The following is a 16,426-nucleotide window of genomic DNA, read 5'->3' as shown; positions in this document are numbered from 1 at the left end:
TCACGTTTCTATCTTACCATTTTCAAAACAGATTTTAATAACCTTTTTTTAAAATTATTTCTCTGCCCAATGAATTGCTCTCTGCCTACTTTATATTATGTAATCTGTCTGTTTAGGTCAAAGGGTCCCTACTACAAACAAATGAAGATTCTTGGGGTAGCATTTAACTGTCTTCATTGTAAAAAAAAAAAATGACAGTGTGTCTCATCTTCAAGAACCTCTTTTCTCCCTTTATCTTGCTCTTGCTTTCATGATCACTTAAATATCTCCTCTGACAGAAAACCCCATCTCATCTACTATTAGAATAGAGATGCTCAGAGTAAAATCTGTATTAGAATTAGAGTACATGGTGGCTATAATTTTCACGACATTGAGATCTGGAGGATTGAGCCAGGGCATAAAAATTCTCAAAATGCCATCTCCAATTAACCAACACAAAGTTGGGCTAAATGTAAGCCTGAAGTGGTAGGGATCCAGCTGCGCAAGCAAATAAGCAAGCAGAATGAGAATGAACCTCTGAGTTCAAGCCCCTGTACTGGCAAAACAAGAAAAGCAAACAAACAGCATACTTCTCAGCATCACCAGCATTAGAATCAGTTGTTAAATTACAAAACACATGGCCCTAAAGGGTTAACAGTGTAAATCAGATACTATTAAAACAAGGGCCTATACCAAGAGGTTTGTAACACTATAAATGTGAAGATGTTTACCTGTACAAATTTCCCAGATTACCTAGAGAAAGGACTCAGTGTCTTGTGTCTTTGTACACTAAAGTGGGAGTATGCCTTCTCTAAGTCATTGCTAATACTATCACCTTCTTAGGTAAAGGTATTCCAAAGTAGTTTATTGCCTAATTAGCTAAGTATTTATTTGATCAAATGCTAAGAAATGAAACAATTGCAGATAAGTTTAGGGTTTTTTTCTTTGGGTCCGGTCGTGGGGCCTGAACTCTGGGCTTGGGCACTGTCCCTCAGCTCTTTAGCTCAAGGCTAACGCTCTACCACCTGAGCCACAGCGCCACTTCCAGCTTTTTTCTTTTTGCTTATGTGGTGCTGAGGAATCAAACCCAGGGCCTCAGGCATGCAAGGCAAGCGCTCTACCACTGAGCCACCTTCCTAGCACCTTCAGGTAAGTTTATATAGATAAAAATATTATTAATGATTGATTTTTCTCCCAGTGTACCTCAGACATTAAGGCCACACTTAAAAAACTGGATAAGGGACACCTCACACCCCCAGTGGAGACTTTAGAGACAGCATTCAAGGTGTACAATGGGAGAGAATGAAAGAGCCCAAAAGGCTAAATAGCAAATACTAGCCAAGGCAAGTTAGAGACTGCATTGGAAGAGATGTTTATAGGCACAAGTCTCCCATGTCTGCTTAAAACATTGGAAAAATATTGGGAAAAATATCTAGTTAATGAAGTTGACACTCTGGTAAATTCCTCAGGGGCCACGGCCTAAATCCGTGGGGCACCAGCCTGCAAAAGCCAGTCTACTCAGAGAAAGCAGACAGGAAAATACTGAGAGATTTCAACTGTCTGACCCATCTGTGTAGAAATTGCAGACACCTCAGCAGGAGGCGATCAATCAGCCCATTCCAGAGGACAGACCACAGAGAACAAACAGCCACAGCCCTCCATTGACCAATGTGGTACATCCCCTCTTTAGTAACAATGCCCCCCACTTCCGTTGACTGATCTTGTGGACCATGACCTGACAAATCCCTTTCTGGATTGGTTTTAGCTCCTCCTCTATACTTTATTGGGGGAATTACTCTCCTTTGAACAACCTATTAACCTCAGCCTCCTGTTAGAACTTGTACCGGATTTACATTTACAAGGACTCTTTGTGGATTTCATGCCCCCTGAAATTTATCTCTTTAATCATTTTTCAGTCCTTTCACATATTTTTTGGGGGGGATAGTTTCTATGAATCTCATGTAGTTTGAAACTCAATGATTAATGAATAAAATTACAAAAGTACAGAATGCTTAGAAAAATGATTTTCCTTGACAGGGATAGAAAGCCGTTATTCAGGCCTCCCCAATTAAGTTTAGGATGGTTCAAACTCAGAAAAGCAGTTTGGTTCAGACTGCTTTTTAATGTCAAACTTACTTTTGCCTTTATCAAGGGTACTGCCAGGGGCAGTCCATGAAAGGTGAACACGACCTCCTTGAACCTCAGCCTCCAGGCCTGTGATTTTACTGGGACCTAACAACGGAGCATTGTCACCAGCAAGAGGAGCTCCTGATAGAGTGAATGACCCTCCTGAAGTTAGTCTGCTGACATCTTCCAGTTGAGCTTCTGCCAAGTCTTCTTTAACTTCAGGTCTGGGTGGGTTCAGTACAATTGCACCTACCCAAAAGAGTAATTTTGTAATTTTTCATATTGTCATGTGGATACTTCATCTTGTAGAGGGGTAAGTTAAAACTTAATGGCAGACACAGAAAAGTGACAATTTTTAGTGAAACAACCCTCTTGTTTTAGTAACTTTGAAATGAATGAGATATTATGCTATGTTAAAACTATCTTTGATCTTTATTAACTGCTTGACTAGAAATTCTTTCAGGGAAAAGATCCTTTTGAACTCAGGGTCCCATTCTTACTGACTAGGCACTGTATCTCTTAAGCTATGCATCAGAGCTTCTGGCCTCCTTATGTTCTTTTCTGGATATCATATCAAGGTTTCTACCCAGGCAAGCCTGGGCCTGCAAGCTTCCTATTGAGGCTCCCACAGATGCCCATCATGCCCTTCGTTTTGTTGTGATAGAGTTCTCAGGAATTTTTTGCCCCAGCTTGCCTGGAATTGAAATCCTGCCAATCTCCTCTTCCAGAGTAGCTGGTATGAGACATGAGCCTGGTACAAGGATTATCTTTCATTCATCTTTGTAGCAAGCATCTTCTATAGTGCTGGCCGCATACCAGATGCTCAGTCCAAAGTTTTTCATTGTATTGGAAATGAACCAGGATAGATGGTAACAAAACATGTGACATCTACAAATTCAATGCGATACCTATCAAAATTCCAACCTCATTCTTCAAGGAATATCTATTCTCTAGTTTAAATTACCGACAAAATCATAATTTCCCTTCTAAAACATTCTCTAATTTAAATTACTGACAAAATCATAATTTCCTTTCTAATACATTGTCTAGGTTAAATTACAGACAAAATCATAGCCGACACCCAAATAGCCAAACTAGTTGCAGAAATATTGATGCCCAGAGCAGGGATTCTGGAATCTGTGGAACAGTGAACCTAATTGCTAGTTTAACTTCTGAGATGAGATGAGATTCATTGTTGCCTTTGATTGTAATGAAGATCTTGGTGCCATTCTCTACTTTAAAACATTCTGCTTTAAATCCAAATGTTTCTTTAGAGCCAGCCTCCTTAGATGTCAGATCAGCAGCACTGTCAAAATCATGTTGGAGCTCCTGGGAAGACTTACTTCTAATTATGGTGCAGTTGGCAGCTGGAACACAGACAGACAGGATGGCTCACTGCAGGCATGCTGCCTGGTGGGCACTGATCAGATGCTCACTGTAGTTCAGAGAATGCCAGATACAGTGTTTGTCTGGTTATACCATTGTTCTTAGTTTAACAAGTACACCAGGATTCTGAAATGTATTATGTGATCACAGAAAATTTTCATTCAGTGTCATGAAGCACTGAGCCTCCCTCCCTGCCAGAATTTAGTTTATGCAGAGAGATATACAGAGCTGGATGAGCTTTTTGATTTGGAACAGGGAGCACAGGAATGCTCAAGTGTGCTTTCTTATGAAGCTGAAAGAAAGTAATATGAAAGGGGAAGAAGTGAGATGATCAAGGAACAGAGGAGTGGGAGGAGACCCAAAAGCTGGAGTTTGTACTAAGCTCAGGACCTAGGGCAGACCTTGACTGGTGATCTCCATTACTGGTTTTCTAAGTAATAGAACGTTTTACCTCAACTTTCTCATCTGAAGCTTATCAAACCTGGAAAACATAGATTTAGTCATTCAGCTCTATCAAATATTTATTGAGTATCTCCTACTCCACTGGTGAGAATTATACACAATAGTACATGAAGTGGTTAGCACAATTAAATACAGTAAGAATGAATGTTTGAAATGTTAGCTACAACTATGAATAGTTAAGAAAGAAAGAAGGATGTCTACATAAATGCTTCATCCTGACTGCTTTTAAAATTCTACCAGAGATATGGAAATATAAATATTTTCTAGATGATACCAGTGGCTCATGGTTGTTTCCTAGCTGCCCATGAGACTAAGAGCTGAGCATGTTGGTTTGAAGCTCAGGCAGGAATGTCTACAAGACTTAACTCTAACTAACCAGCAGAAGCTAGAAGTTGAGCTGTGGCTCTAGGGATAGGGTACAAGCCTTGAACAAAGAATCTCAAACACAGTGCTGAGTCTCTGGATTCAAGGCCTGGGGCTGGCATCCACAGGAAAAAAAAATATCTTGTAGCTAGGTATGGTGACTTCCATCTGTAATCCCAGCTACTTGGGAAGGGGAGATCAGAAGAATCTTTGCTCAAGACCGGCTGGGGCATAAAGACTCCCATCTTAACAAACATGGTAGGCCATACCAGCAATCCATACTATGCAAAAGGTACAGTTAGCAGAATTGCAGTCTTCTGCCGGTCCAAGCAAGAACTTTAAGACTTTCTTAAAATTAACCAAGTCCAAAAGGGCAGACTCAAGGGGTAGAGTGCTTGCCTCGCATGCTTAAGACAATCCTTATCCATAATATAACAACAGAAATGAAAACTAAACAAAAAAGCTTTTCATGTTTAGAAATTGGATGTTAGGACATCGAATGCCCTTTTTTGAGATGAAGACTTTATTTTTTATGTTTTGTGAAAGGATGACACTGTTTTAAGAATGAGGTAAGTAAATTTTGGACTGCTTTTTATTTTTATTTTGATTTTTTTGCCGGTCTTGTGGCTTTAACTCTGGACCTGAGCCTCTTTGTGCTGAAGGCACTGCCACTTGAGCCACAGCCCAACCTCCAGCTTTTATGAGTTTACTGGAGATAAGAATCTTAGGGACTTTCCTGACTGTGCTGGTTTCAGATCAGTCACTATCCTCAGATCTCCGACTCTTGTGTAGCTAGGATGATAGCAGTCACCCATCAACACCTGACCAGGCTAAGTTAAGATTAACATGTAGTTTCTCTATACAAAGCCTTGTTGGCATACTCTACCATTCTGCACATAACCTTGTATTTCACTGAGGTAAGTCTTCTTCTCCCTTTCCCTCCTCCAACCTTTCCCCTGCCTTTCCTTCATCCCATAGTTTAACTCAAATATTATGAAGGTTTTCTTCTTTATTGTAATGTTTGGCAGGCCTTGGGTTTGAGTTCTTGGTCTTGCACGTGCTAGGCAAGCACTCTAGCACTTGAGACACACTGCCAGCCTGTGTTTGCTGTTAGCTTCATGTTTAGACAGGACCTCACTTTTGCCTTGCACCAGTCTTGGAGCATCACCACAATCCTCCTGCCTTTGCTTCCTGAACAGCTGAGGTTACAGGCTCACCTCCCCCATGTGTAGCTCCTTTGGTGTGTTATGATGGGGAATTTTAACTTTTTCTTTGTGCTGTAGTCATCCTGCAGTCTTCCTACCTCTTCATTAGCTGGAAGTATAGGCAAGGCTCACTATGACAAGCTACTTTTCCTTTCTTGACCTTGATGATGTCATTGGATTTCAACTCCTTCAATGGCTTCTTTTTCTCTATCTCTATATGGAATTTTTGTTGTTGTTGTTGTTGTTGGTTGTGGGGACTGAACTCTGCTCCTGGGCGCTGTCCCTGAGCTCCTCAGCTCAAGGCTAGCACTCTGCCACTTGAGCCACAGTGCCACATCAAGCTTTTTCTGTTTATGTAGTACTGAGGAATTGAACCCAGGGCTTCATGCATGCACTCTATACTGAGCTACCTTCCCAGCCCTCTATATGGAAATCTTGTTCTTCAAGACCCAGACAAGACTTTTTCTCATGAAGTCTTGCTCAACTAATTTATCAGCTGCCCAGACAAGACTTCTTTCTCATGAAGTCTTGCTCAAGTAATTTATCAGCCTTGATATTTTCTTCCATGAACTTCTACTGCATGGAATGGTATTTTCCAATTTTTCTGCCTTAAATTTTCATTCTGATGAGATTCTATTGCTCTTGAGAATAGACTATTTTTTATACTGCCCTGCTCTTATGGTATTTTATGATGTTTATGGCGAATGCTTGCCAGCCACAATTATCCTTCCTGCCCTTCAGAAGAAAGTACAGGGTGATAATTCCCCAGTGCCTACAAGTAGCACATCATTCCTTTTAGTTTGTGTAATATCACAAAGGACATTTTATAAGAGACCAGTCTAGTACTGTATGCCTCTCCTTTACCAAAGTAATTTTGAGCTAAATATTTGATTATATGATTTCCTTCTTGGTGTTTTTAATGGCAATACTAATATTTGATTTGATTATGCTATCTACAGAAAAGTTATGAGAAAATGATGTATTTTCAAAGTGGTCATAGTGATTGTTTTCAACATTGTAGCAAAAGTATGGGTGGATGCTCTATTCTTTTCTTGGCTTATAAAAGTCTTTTTTATTTTTAAATAAATCAAACATTCCAAGATAAAAAGTAAAACAAGCATGCCCAAACAAATATGGCTCTGTGTGTGTGTGTGTGTGTGTGTGTGTGTGTGTGTGTGTTTGTGAGTCATGGGGCTTAAACTCTTGGCATGAGCACTGTCCTTCAACTCTTCATATCAAGGCTAGTGCTTTACGACCTGAGCTACAGCGCCACTCTGGTCTTCTGGTGGTTTATTGGAGATAAGAGTTTCACAGACTTTCCTCCCTGGGCTGGCTTTGAACTGAGATCCTCACATCTTAGCCTCCTGAATAGCTACGATGACAGGCCTGAGCCACCAGTGCCTGGCTACAAATATGGCTTTGAAAATTCTATTTAGTAAGTTTGATGCCATTAGCAGTCCATGTTTTAGTACTGTGAAATGACTTGTCTGGTCATGTGTCTTTTATGGTCATTGACTTAATAGGGATAGTTTCTAGGAATCTCATGCAGTTTGAAACTCAATGATTAATGAATAAAGTTATACAAGTAGAGAATGCTTAGAAATGATTTTCCTTGCCAGGGACAGAAAGCAGTTATTCAGGCCTCCCCAATTAAGTTTAGGTTGGTTCAAACTCAGAAAAGCAGTTTGGTACAAAAGAACATGGCAGGAATGGGTTAGAATTCTGGGTTATAGATATAACTTGGCCCAATTTCTATCTCTTAGTCCTTCAGGTTTCACATCTGAAATCAAATGAATAATGGCCCAGGTAGACACCCACAAAAACTATTTATAAATGAGACATTAGAAAGTGAAAGCTAATGGACATTCTTTCAGAAAATGTAAAAGCTTAATGCCAAGCCTACCTTTGCCTTTGTCAAGGGTACTGCCAGGGGCAGTCCATGAAAGGTGAACAGGACCTCCTTGAACCTCAGCCTCCAAGCCTGTGATTTTAGTGGGACGGAACAAGGGAGTATTATCACCAGTAAGAGGAGCTTCTGATACAGTGAATGACCCTCCTGAAGTTGGTCTGCTGACATCTTCCAGTTGAGCTTCTGCCAAGTCTTCTTTAACTTCAGGTCTGGGTGGGTTCAGTACAATTGCACCTACCCCAAAGGGTAATTTTGTAACTTTTCATATTGCCATGTGGATACTTCATCTTGTAGAGGGGTAAGTTAAAATTTAATGGCAGACACAGAAAAGTGACAATTTTTAGTGAAACAACCCTCTTGTTTTAGTATAACTTTGAAATGAATGAGGAGATACTATGCTATGTTAAAACAATCTTTGATCTTTATTAACTGCTTGACTAGAAATTATTTGAGGGCAAAGATCCTTTTGAACTCAGGGTCCCATTCTTACTGGCTAGACACTGTATCACTTAAGCTATGCTTCAGAGCTTCTGGGCTTCCTTATGTTCTTTTCTGGCTATGTTTCCAAGGTTTCTACCCAGGCAAGCCTGGGCTTGCAAGCTTCCTATTGAGGCTCCCACAGATTCCCATCAGGAATTTTTTGCCCCAGCTTGCCCAGAATTGCAATCTTGCCAATCTCTTCTTCCAGAGTAGCTACTATGACTAGTGTGATTCATGAGCCTAGTACAAGGATTATGTATCCTTCATCTTTGTAGCAAGCATCTTCTATAGTGCTGGCCTCATACCAGATGCTCAGTCCAAAATTTTTCATTGTAATTGAAATGAGCCAGGGTAGATGTTAACAAAACATGTGACAACCTATTTTATACTCAACCCAATAGTATGAATATAATTTGGAAACAGAGAAGTTGAATACATAATTATATACCTGACTCTTCCATAGTACATAAAATTTTCCATGTTTGCCACATGCAATGTACAAAAACATGTGATTCATTTTAATTTTAATGCTACTTACCATTTAAAACATAGCCAGGTATGTACAGAGAGCTGTTCTGTCATCTTAAAATCCATCTAGCACTGTGATTTCTTGCCTGGACAAGAACTTTTAAATTCTACCACTTCCATTGTATTCCATAAACTATCTGGATAGATACCATCATTTTTGACAGTATCAGCACCTTTAGGTTCAAATGTAATAGTTATCCAGTAAATACAAATGGCTACTGTTTCTTTCCTGGAACAGTAAATGATATCAGCAATTTGGGAGATAGCACAGCACATATTTACACTAGAATTAGACTCCCTTCCAACCTCAGTTTAGCAACATGCTAATCTTTTGATATTGAAAACAGTCTAATTGTGATTTTATGTATTCAACTGATATTAACTTCTATTATTTTATAAAAGAAACTTATCAAAAAGAAAATATATCTAGTTGGGGAAATTATAGTTGAAACACTAACACTAAGAATACTGAAGGAGGATTGTATTCATCTATTCAATGAGAAAAATAAAATTTTTCTAGCGGTTGAAAGATAGAAGTGTTTTATTGTACTTTGTCAGAGTCAGTAAAACAGTTATAAACATTATAACTTTGAAATATGTAGTACAAGCATATATATCTTATAACTTCATCATAGGATCCTCTTGGAGATGTTTTAAGTCCAATGTAATTTGAAGCAAATGCCAGTTACCTGCACCATTGTTCCAGAGTCCATCTGCAATCTCTACAATGATTATTACATTGACATCAAACGTACATATATCCTCTTCCCTAACTTTTGCATGAACAGTTCCTGGGTGTATGTGTTGTGCTGTATTTTGACTCCTGTAAGCAGCTGCCATTGCTGGAAGTATGGAAGGATTTCTTGCTCCAGTGGTCATTGTATCTGATAGCAATTGCAGTTGGACTTGATTATTTAAAAGTCTGTACGTCCAAGTACCTGTCTGGAAAAAAAAGAAAAAACAAAACCTCCTTCAAAGCCTTGTTACTATTACTCTTTCCACCCTGTGGCAGAGGTTCAGACCTGTAATCCTAGCTCCTGAGGAGACTGAGATGTGAGGATTGCAGTTTGAAGTCAGCCAGGGCAGGAAAATCTGTAATGAATTTTAATTTCTGATTCAATCAGAAAGAAAAGGAGGATTGATACCATGGATCAAGTAGAACAGTGCGTCTTCAGCAAAAAGGAGCTCCGGGGCAGCACCTAAGAATGAGCAACAAAACAAACAAACTCTCTCCTTGGGATATAAACTAATTTAAAAATACAAAGAGCTTCAAGTGCTCGAGCAATAGCCTTGAGCTGAAGAGTTGAGGGATAGCTCGCAGGCCCAGAGTTCAGGCCCGTGACTGACAAAAAAAAAAAAAAGAGCTTATATATATATATATATATATATATATATATATATATATATATATGCATATACATATATACATGTACAAATATATGTATATGCATATATATGCAAGTATACATACACATGTATATATATGTATTGTTGTATGCACATAGTTTGTATGTATATATATGTGTGTGTAATTTTGAGAATGGAAATTGTTTTCATCTATACTAGATAATTGTCTTTTTCCAAACTACACTCTCAGCTCTAGTAGCAATTTGAAAGCTGATTTTACAAACTAGTAAATAATATGAATGTGAATTATTACATATTCCATTCATTTTTATGGCAGATGACCTGTTTTAATTTTAATAATGAAAATATACAAGAAAAAAATCGTATTTATAAAGTAGTACTTAATAAAAAAACAGTGAAAATGAACGAATAGAATTACCTCTGCAATGCCCGGTATTCAAAGATGGGAAGTTCGACTAATTTGCTTATGCTCTTTGAAATCTGAGGTATCATATTCTTTTCCTTTGGGATCTTGGAGAATAATTAGTGGTTTTTGCATTGTCCAGGTAACAACAAACAATGTGTCATTTCCAGTGGTGCTGTCCACAGACACTGTGCCATTGGCCCATGTCTTCCCTGTGACATTCCAGGCTTTGCTTTCCAACTGTTACATCAGTAAAAGGAAACACGTAAAACCAATTTGTTATTTATTTTGACAATACGTCAGCTTGAACTCAGGGACACAAACTTGTTAGGCAGGTGCTCTGCCCCTGAACTACACTTCTAGTATTTGTTTGTTAGGATTGGGGAACTCTGGGCTTGGGGGCTGTCCCTGAGCTCTTCTCAAGGCTGATGCTCTACCACTTTGAGACACAGTGCCACTTGTGGTTCTCTGGTGGTTAATTGTTGATAAGACCCTCATGTAGCTTGGGGCTGGTGACTCACGCCTGTAATCCTAGCTACTCAGGAGGCTGAGATCTGAAGATGGTGGTTCAAAGCCAGCCCAGGCAGGAAAGACCATGAGAGTCTTATCTCCAATAAACCACTAGAAAACCGGAATTGAAGCTGTAGCTCAAGTGGTAGAGTGCTCGCCTTGAGCTGAAGAGGTGATTGACAGCACCCAGGTCCAGAGATCAAGCCCCACAACTGACAGAAAAAAAAAGTCTCATGTAATTTTCTGGTCTGACTTGCTTTGGACTCTGCTCCTCATATCTCAGCCTCCTGAGGATGACAGGCCTAATACATACGTCTAATTGGCTTCTATTCCAAGTTTGGCACTTACTATATGACTGCACAAACCATTTTGTTTCTTTCATTTCTAGGATAAGAATAAAATTCTTTGCTCTTGACTATATGCTAAAATTAAAATATTTTCTATTGTACTGACAAACTCTGGGGCTTAAACGTAGATTATTATTTAAAGTCCCTGACAATAGCTTTCTTTCTATTAGCTTAACTTTTGGAAAAAATATTACGAGTTTGCCCTTTTAATTATTCAATAAAGGAATGATTACTAATACATAATTAAATCATAAAATGAAACAGATTGAATACTGGCAGTTTGGATCAGTTTTACACAAATGATGAATACTGTCCAAAGGACTTTGGGAAGTTGTAATGGTCTGAGTATTTATATGTGGAAATAGTTCTCAAAATAAAAATACATGAGTAATAAAAGTTTTCTCTTACCTGAATGTTCTGAATGAGTTTTTCATCTTCTGTTACATAGGGGTTAATTGAAATGACAATGCCTTCATATGCATTGTCAGGTAACTTTACCATTGAGCATTTTACCTCTGACAAGAGATGCAGAGCTAGGCATAGAATGCTCCTCAGACTGAACATCATTTCTGCCCAGGCTACAATTAGATGGAAATGCAAGGAAGGTATTTATATATCTGCCTATTAGTTTAGGAATTTGAATCAAGACCAAACTATTTGCATAAATTTGATATTGTAAAATACACTAAAATGTCTAGGTGAACTTCCTTATTCATTCTAAAGATGTAGTTATGAAGTAGCAGCAGGGATTATGCTAAACATCCTTAGCATACTCTATGTGGATAGTCAAGCTCATAGTAGTGAGTGAGTTATCCTTGTTACTATCAAATGGGACCTCAGGATCTCCTTACAGAAAAGCTCTTCAGGGAAAGGCAAGAAGTGGTAGTGAATTAAGGGCTTGATTTTTATTTATTTTTAATTTTTAAAAAATTTTTTAAAGCCTTTACTTTTGAGACATAATGGATTGAAACCTTTCACACATGGAAAAAGACAGACATGATCACAGTTGAACAGAATCTAGTCAGAAACATTTTAGTGACTGCCAGCTAATGGTGAATCTGAAGTTCTGGGAGCACGACATGCTGCAGGACCAAAGGAATGAGTGATTAGTACTCCTCTCCTTCCTCACCCTCTCCTTCCACAGAATCCACACCAACCTCTTCATAATCCTTCTCTAGGGCAGCCATGTCCTCACGGGCCTCAGAAAACTCTCCTCCCTCCATCCCCTCACCCACATACCAGTGGACAAAGGCACGCTTGGCATACATCAGGTCAAACTTGTGGTCCAGGCGAGCCCAGGCCTCAGCAATGGCTGTGGTGTTGCTCAGCATGCACACAGCACGCTGCACCTTGGCCAGGTCTCCACCAGGAACCACAGTGGGAGGCTGGTAATTGATGCCAACCTTGAAACCAGTGGGACACCAATCCACAAACTGGATGCTGCGCTTGGTCTTGACAGTGGCAATGGCAGCATTGACATCTTTGGGAACCACATCACTACGGTACAACAAGCAGCAGGCCACGTATTTACCATGGTGAGGTCACATTTCACCATCTGGTTGGCTGGCTCAAAGCAGGCATTGGTGATCTCTGCTACAGAAAGCTGTTCATGATAGGCTTTCTCAGCAGAGATGACAGGGGCATATGTGGCCAGGGGGAAGTGGATGAGGGGATAGGGCACCAGATTGGTCTGGAATTCTGTCAGGTCAACATTCAGGGCCCCATCAAACCTCAGGGAAGTTGTGATGGAAGACACAATCTGGCTAATAAGGCGGTCAGGTTAGTGTAGGTTGGGCGCTCAATATCTAGGTTTCTATGACAGATGTCATAGATGGCCTCATTGTCCACCATGAAGGCACAATCAGAGTGCTCCAGGGTGGTGTGAGTGGTTAGGATAGGGTTGTAGGGCTCAACTACAGCTGTGGACACCTGGGGGCAGGGTAAATGGAGAACTCCAGCTAGGACTTCTTGCCATAGTTCACAGAGAGACGCTCCATCAGCAGGGAGGTGTAGCCAGAGCCAGTTCCCCCACCAAAGCTGTGGAAGACAAGAAAGCCCTGAAGACCTGTGCACTGGTCAGCCAATTCTCTGATCCAGTTTAATACGAGGTCAATGATCTTCTTGCCAATGGTGTAGTGACCACGGACAGCATCTTCTTTGCCTGTGATGAGCTGCTCAGGGTGGAAAAGTTGACGGTAGGTGCCAGTTCAAACTTCATCAATGACTGTGGGTCCCAGGTCTACAAGCACTGCCCTGGGCACATGCTTGCCAGTGCCTGTCTCACTGAAGAAGGTGTTGAAGGAGTCATCTCCTCCCACAATGGTCTTGTCACTTGACATCTGGCCATCAGGCTGGATGCCGTGTTCCAGCCAGTAGAGGTCCCAGCAGGCATTGCCAATCTGGACACCAGTCTGGCCAATGTGGATGGAGATACACTCACCCATGATGACTGTGGATTTGGTGGCAAAGGTAACAGGAGCAGGAGCAGGCACCCCGAGTTCCGGTTACCGTCACTGACAAGCTAAGAGTCGAGATAAGTAACGCACTCTATTTATTTTTAATTTTATTTTATTGTGAAAGTGATGTATAGAGGGATTACAGCTGAGGTTCAGTGGGAAAAGTTTTTCCTTCTGTGATTAGTACTTGTTTTTTTCAGCTTTCAAATAACATTGAATGCTTAAGTTCTTTCATAACTTGGCAACTTAATATACTTCAGATAAGTTTTCTTTCATTCTTTTAATTTTTTTTGATTGAACACAAATGGTTCTTAGCTTGAACTTGTTGTACAATGGCATTGTGAGCTGGCTCTAAAGTTAGAAAAATATAAACCTTACTCTTTCTTGCTTTGGTCACTTAATATTCATGGGATTTTCTTTTGGTAAGAGTTATATAGTTCATTTTTTAGGCTTTTTCTTTAGTTGTGCTATTAGAATAATTTGTACTTATAGAAGCTCTAAATCTATGGATCAGATCTACAAGGTTTTCATACAAGCTCAATATTATACCTCAGTAGTAAGCATTATATGTATACAATCAATAAAACCTTATTATTCACTTTGATAATTAAAGTTTCCATTTTAATTCTTTTATTTTGTCATCATGTAAATACAAACTCCCAATGTTTTATGGCAAGTCCCCCTGTATGCCTAAGACTAGAGGTAGAACTGTCTGGCACACTGAAACCATAGGCTTTTTGGAATGCTCTTTCATTTTTTCTTTCTGTGCCTTTGCAGCTCCAGCTTAAGAACAGCCTCATCTGTAAAAATGGACTAAGCCATCCACATGAAAAGTAATATATATTTCCTTTGAACTTGTTTGTGTCTAACATCTGCATTGCTCTTGCAATTTACTATTTTATTACTAGTACTTGGGGCATTGAACTCAGAGCCTTGTGCTGCTAGGTAAACTACTGCTTGAGTCATCCTCCCAGTCCTTTTTTCTTTAGCTATCTTTCAGAAAGGGTCTTACAATGTCACTCCAGCCAGCTTGGACTGCAGTCCTGTGTTCTATCATTATGGGTGTGAACCCCGGCATCCAGTCTTGCTTTTGTTATTATTGATATGCATATTAACGTGTCTCCTTGTCTTGGAGGGAGAATTTTTTTTTGAGTTTAATCTTTCTCAATCTTAGATTCTTTAACTATAAAATGAGGAAATAAAAACTAGAAGGACTGTTGGGCAGATTAAATACAAGAACATGGGGGAAAATACTTGTAAATGCTAGTGCATATTAGGCTCACAATGAATGCTTACTGAGGATGGAGAAAACTCAAACTGTGTAATTCCTTAGAAAGTCCAACTCACAGTTCAAGCAGGAAACCTGTATTTGAAAGGGTAAAATGGGCTCAATGGAAGGGTGGGTAGAAGAATGAAGAGAGGATGGGGGAGAATACAGTCACAAGTGTCAAAACAAATCCTCCAGACTTGTGCAAAGTCAGGGAAGGTGGCCTGTTGAGAGGGAAGGGTGAGAACATTGAAAGGAGGCTGACACTGATCAATATGCATTGTGTCCATAAACTGCTTTGCTGAATGGAAACTCCTTTGTACAATTATTTAAAGATGATAAAGATGCATATTAAAATAGATGTTCAGTGCTTTTCCTTGTTTCTTTTATATGGAAAAAATATGAATGCATTTAGGTGCCCCATCCAATGCTCTACTGTTGAGCAAGTACAGGATGATTACATATAACATTACTGTTGGAGAAATTAAAATCACTTCTGTAGATTAGAATTGTTGAAAAAAAGGAGAAAAAAACCAACAACACAAGATAGGGCTAAAACAATTCAATAGGAAAGTTATAATCTCTTCACTAGAGTGCCATAATTTGGGTAATAGTTTATGGTGAAGAGATTCAGGAAGGCTCTAGCAGAAGGCCATTCTTTAGGAGATTGAGGTATGGAGAACTTATACTTTCCAAATAGGAAACCTTTGGTATTGAAACTCAGGACATTCTGACTGGGGTAAGGTGGAATCTCAGTGTGGTTTTGATTTGCATTTCTTTTATGGCCAGGGATGTTGCTTATCTAATTTGTGGAAGGGAAAGGGAATCATAGGAACAGCAGGACAAAGGAAGAACTAATGCAACAATGTAGTCACTAGGCACTATGTTGGAAATGAACTTTACAATTGGGAGGATGGGATGGGAAGTGAGTTGTTATAAGCAGGGGAAAATAAGGGAGGGAATATCAGTGTTTTAAAAAATGTACTCATGGGGGCTGGGAAGGTGGCTCAGTGGTAGAGCACTTGCTTTGCATGCATGAGGCTCTGGGTTCCATTCCTTAGCACCACATAAGCAAAAAGAAAATAGCCGGAAGTGGTGCTGTGGCTCAAGTGGTAGAATGCTATCCTTGAGCTGAAGACCTGAGGGACAGCGCCCAGCCCCAGAGTTCAGTGCCCTTGACAGGACCCAAAAAATAAATTAATAAATAAATAAAAATAAATAATGTACTCATTACCTTTCTTATGTAATTGTAAACCCCTGTTCATCACCTTTACAATAAATTAAAATTAAAATAATTAAAAATTTAAAAACCTCAGAGAACATTCTGCTTCAGAGCTTACATTTTTTTTTAAGTATACTCTATTTCCACCATTTCCCTTTTTTTCTTCTTAGCAAAGCCAGGAATCAATCCCAGAGCCTTAGGCATGCTAGATAAGTACTTTCCCTAAGCCATACCCAGCCTTCAGGCTGTTTTCAAACATATGTCACATATAATACTTTTGAAAAGGATGATCAGAGAGTATAGGCTTAAAAATACTTGGAAATTAGCTTCTTTGATAAACAGGAGTCATCAATAGAAGAGTCTAGAGAAAGTGAATTGTTGAGATTTAGGATAGGAACACATGGCCTTGCATTA

General features: G+C 39.5%; 1 pseudogene across 1 annotated transcript; it reads right to left on the bottom strand.

Moving 5' to 3' along the window:
• Positions 1-12,051: 12,051 nt before the first annotated feature.
• LOC122118350 lies at positions 12,052-13,546 on the bottom strand (annotated as a pseudogene). Its single transcript, XR_006149335.1, has one exon. The product of XR_006149335.1 is annotated as a tubulin alpha-1B chain-like (transcript).
• Positions 13,547-16,426: the final 2,880 nt, after the last annotated feature.

The sequence above is a fragment of the Dipodomys spectabilis genome, unplaced genomic scaffold (genome assembly GCF_019054845.1).
Source record: "Dipodomys spectabilis isolate Male_0828 unplaced genomic scaffold, ASM1905484v1 ptg000148l, whole genome shotgun sequence".
Taxonomy (NCBI): domain Eukaryota; kingdom Metazoa; phylum Chordata; class Mammalia; order Rodentia; family Heteromyidae; genus Dipodomys; species Dipodomys spectabilis.
The sequence above is the reverse complement of the archived record's forward strand: the minus strand, read 5'-3'. Positions and strand labels throughout refer to the sequence as shown.